This window comes from Schistocerca nitens, chromosome 5 (assembly GCF_023898315.1).
Source record: "Schistocerca nitens isolate TAMUIC-IGC-003100 chromosome 5, iqSchNite1.1, whole genome shotgun sequence".
Classification (NCBI taxonomy): Eukaryota; Metazoa; Arthropoda; class Insecta; order Orthoptera; family Acrididae; genus Schistocerca; species Schistocerca nitens.
The window spans coordinates 485,288,371-485,293,190 of NC_064618.1; the positions used below are offsets into that span (position 1 = coordinate 485,288,371).

The 4,820-nt window shown below is 44.3% G+C and overlaps 1 pseudogene; it reads left to right on the forward strand.

The window, feature by feature from the left end:
• The first annotated feature begins 1,983 nt into the window (after positions 1–1,983).
• LOC126261420 (5S ribosomal RNA) lies at positions 1,984–2,101 on the forward strand (annotated as a pseudogene).
• Positions 2,102–4,820: the final 2,719 nt, after the last annotated feature.

Sequence of the window (4,820 nt, forward strand, 5' to 3'; positions counted from 1 at the left end):
ATGTAGCTATGGCAAGGAAAGCGTTTCTGAAGAAGAGAAATTTTTCAGCGTCGAGCATAGATTTGTCATGAAGTCTTTCTGAAACTATTTGTATGGAGTGTAGCCATATATGGAAGTGAAACATAGACGATAAACAGTTTAGACAAGAAGAGAATAGATGCTTTCGAAATGTGGTACTACAGAAGAATGCTGAAGATTACATGAGTAGATCACATAACTAAAGAGGAGGTACTGAATAGAATTGGAGAGAAGAGGAATTTGCGCCACAACTTGACTAGAAGAAGCGATCGCTTGATAGGACACGTTCTGAAGCATCACGGCATCACCAATTTAGTACTGGAGGGATGCGTGGAGGGTAAAAATCGTAGAAGGAGACCAAGAGGTAAATAATAAATGTCGTGTGACTAGGCCCTCCCGTCGGGTAGACCGTTCGCCGTGTGCAAGTCTTTCGTTTTGACGCCACTTCGGCGACTTGCGCGTCGATGGGTATGAAATGATGATGATTAGGACAACACAACACCCAGTCCCTGAGCGGAGAAAATCTCCGACCCAGCCGGCAATCGAATCCGGTCCCTTAGGATTGACATTCTGTTGCGCTAACCACTCAGCTAGCGGAAGCGGACATACCAAAAGATGAATACGCTTAACAGGTTCAGAAGGATGTAAGTTGCAGTAGTTATTCGGAATGAAGAGGCTTGCACAGGACAGAGTAGCATGGAGAGCTGCATCAAAGCAGTCTCTGGACTGAAGACCACAACAACAAACAAATTCAATTTCCTGACAATTTTTGGAACTCAAGACAACCAACCACCACCATACCTTCTCCGATCGACTGTATCGTTCGTATGCTTCCTGCTTCCTGAGAAGCAATTACTGAACTGCTCTTCACTTGATCAGTTAACTTAGGTGGCGCAACAACTGTCCCCTTATCCGCGCACTAACTTGTGAGCCGTATGAACGTATGTCGAATTCGTGAATAAAGACTGCCACGTAATTGAAGGATAGTGTTTTCATTGTATCTGCGAAAGTGGCTGGATGTATAATAAAGCTGAGGAGGAGAGGTAGCCCAAGGATTAAGACACTGGAATCGTATTAGTAGAGGGCCGAATAACGATACCTAAAGTTTCCGTCGGCTACCTCAGTCACTTTAGATTTCTCCAGTAAGTTACGACCAATTCTTTACCTCACAATGAAGTAAAGGCGTAACACCACGTTCCATACGCTTCGATTCTCTTCCTTTCAGTTTCCTCACAGTCGGTGGCTCATTTCCATATCATAGTGATCTCCACAAGTACATTGTCACCAATTTCTTCATCCGAGTAAGGTCTATGTTTGACACTAGCCTACCCCTTTTGCCGAGGAACGTTCTCTCTCCATGTGCTGGTCTGATTCTTATGTCCACCTCGCTTCGTACGTCATGAGCTACGATTCCGTATTCTGCTTTCACGGTACAAGAATCCTTTCATTTCGTCTATTATGTGGTCACCAGTATTGATGTTACGTTTCTCGCAAATGTCTTTGCTACTACATCGTCTCTCCTTGATTTACTCTGACACAATATTCTGCTATCAATAGATTGTTCATTATTCCGATCGAAAGGTCCTGCAATTCTTTCTCACTTTTAGACGGGATAGCAAGTCATCAGCGATCCCACTTCTGTAGCTCAATTCGCTTCTACCAGATGCAGATTGAAAAGTAAAGAAGACAGTATCTCTAGCTCACGCCCTTATTAATCCGAACATTCTCCCGTGGTTTCCGGTTCCTATTGTTTCCGGTCATCTCTTTGTTCTAGTAGATATCGCATAATTTTCGTTATTCCCAATTGTAATATCTACTTTTCTAAAGATTTCGAACAACTTGCGCCGCTTTACACCACAGAACAATTGTTATGGGTCGACTGATTTCGTAGGGCAACAGGAAGTATCGGCCAAAGATGCTAACGTAGCACCACTCACGGATTAAGTCTTAGGCCTAGTCTAACTGGGCAACGGCCTTGCTGCAGTGGATACACCGGTTCCCGTCAGATCACCGAAGTTAAGCGCTGTTGGGTGTGGCCGGCAGTTGGATGGTTGACCATTCGGGCCACCATGCGCTGTTGCCATTTTTCGGGGTGCACTCAGCCTCGTGATGCCAACTGAGGAGCTACTCGACCGAATAGTAGCGGCTCCGGTCAAAGAAAACCATCATAACGACCGGGAGAGCGATGTGCTGACCACACGCCCCTCCTATCCGCATCCTCATCTGAGGATGACACGGCGGTCGGATGGTCCCGATGGGCCACCTGTGGCCTGAAGACGGAGAGCCTAGTCTAACTGCCCGAATGTTGCCTACATGGCAATGAGAGGAGCAGTTTATGTTCAAATGTGTGTGAAATCTTATGAGACTTAATTGCTAAGGTCATCAGTCCCTAAGCTTACACACTACTTAACCTAAATTATCCTAAGGACAAACACACACACACCCATGCCCGAGGGAGGACTCGAACCTCCGCCGGGACCAGCCGCACAGTCTATGACTGCAGCGCCTTAGACCGCTCGGCTAATCCCCCGCGGCAGCAGTTTATGATCGTGGGACGTGTGGTCTGCATGTTGCCAATGCCTCCACCGTTATTGCCAGTAGATGATTCCAGAAGTTGCCACTGCTTCTTTATTCAAGCAACATATGGCCTCACAAGGGCTGAGTGGACCCCGTACCAAACCTCCCTAATTCAGTAATAAAGATCTGAAGACGGATCAGGAATCGAAAGCAGGTTCCTCCACTTCAATGATGGCAACACTGACCATTCATCTAGGCAGGTCGTGCCTAACCATTTTGCTGCGTAGAAACGTAGCCATGGTCCTTACGATTTGGATGTGAAGTGGTGGTTAAGTGCTTACTTCTGTCCTTCCATCTACTTCTTTTTCTTTCGTTTGTTTTTTCGTCACCAGGGCTGTATGGTAGTTTGCGAACATAAAAACGTCCTGTGCGTGCTGGCGCGTGAACAAAGCTTGTTAAGCCGTGAAATGCGGATGCTGTCGCGCATGCGCCCTTTGTGCTTTGTGCTCCGACGTTGCGTTTTGCTGTTATGAGTAGAAGACGCTTTCCCGACGGGCAAGATGAGTAAAAGTATTTCATATGTGCTAATAGTGACATAAACTTTACAAAACTGAAATAAAACGAAGAACAAGACAGTGATTAAAGCCTATACGAAGCCACAATGATACGTTTTTTGTTAAATAAACTAGCTGCACTCGGACACGCTGTGTTGTCTCTCTGTGTAGTCAAATGAAAAGTGGCTAAATATGTATGGGAAATGGATATACGCCCCAATCTCCTTCCAATATCCTTCTCCCCCTGTCTCTGTCCATCTCTTCCTCCTTCTCTCTTTGTTCATCTCCTCCTCCTTCCTCCTCACTCTATCCATCACCTTCTCCCCCTACCATTTTCTTCTCCCCTCTCTCTCCTTTGGCTCTCAGCTCGCTCCCCGTCTTTCTATCCATCACTTCCTCTCCCTTTCTCTCTCTCTCTCTCGACCTTTCCACCCCCTCTCCCTCCAGCCTCCTGTCCCCTCCCCTTCTCCTTTTCGCTCTTTATGTATATTGCCTCCGCACCTCTGTCCATCGTCTCTTCCCTCCTCTCTCTAACCTTGAGGCTTGTTTACTGTTACTAAATGGTTCAAATGGCTCTGAGCACTATGGGACTTAACTACTGTGGTCATTAGTCCCCTAGAACTTAGAACTACTTAAACCTAACTGACCTAAGGACATCACACACATCCATGCCCCAGGCAGGATTCGAACCTGCAACCGTAGCGGTCGCGCGGTTCCAGACTGTAGCGCCTAGAACCGCTCGGCCACTCCGGCCGGCTTACTGTTACTGAGAGATTAGGTTCTGAAGTAGTATTGTAATCCTAATATGATAACCCAATAATACAACTTTTTTGTTTACTAACGTTCCACTATTTTATGTTTTTATATGTATATATATTATACACATTAAAAAATATATAGCCTATATGTGTCTTAAAGTTTATTACATTATTTATTACATTTTATACATTATACAAATTAAAAAATATATAGCCTTTATGTGTCTTAAAGTTTATTACAGTAACGAGTAAAAATTCGAAGTAAATTGGTCAAGTAATTTTTTGAGATTTTTGGTAACAATACTTCCCCTTTGTATAATACACAAATATTATATAGGCCTATATATATATTAAAATCTGTACATAGCCTCTGTCTGTCTGAATGTTCATTAGTGTGTCGTGTAAAATTTTAAGTACATCTTCGAAGAGAGCTTCGAGGATTTTGGCAACAATGATTCCCCTTTATATATTAAATATGTAATTTGACGTAAATCGGTCAAGAAAGTTTCGAGATGTTTGGTAATAACGTTTCCCCTTTATGTATTACATATTTATTTATGCAGGGTGTTTCACAGTTCATGTTACACACCTCTAGAGGTTGTAGAGGTGTCTTAACAGATCTACATCTACATCTACATCCATACTCCGCAAGCCACCTACGGTGTGTGGCGGAGGGTACCCTGAGTACCTCTACTGGTTCTCCCTTCTATTCCAGTCTCGTATTGTTCGTGGAAAGAAGGATTGTCGGTATGCTTCTGTGTGGGCTCTAATCTCTCTGATTTTATCCTCATGGTCTCTTCGCGAGATATACGTAGAAGGGAGCAATATACTGCTTGACTCTTCGGTGAAGGTATGTTCTCGAAACATCAACAAAAGCCCGTACCGAGCTACTGAGCGTCTCTCCTGCAGAGTCTTCCACTGGAGTTTATCTATCATCTCCGTAACGCTTTCGCGATTACTAAATGATCCTGTA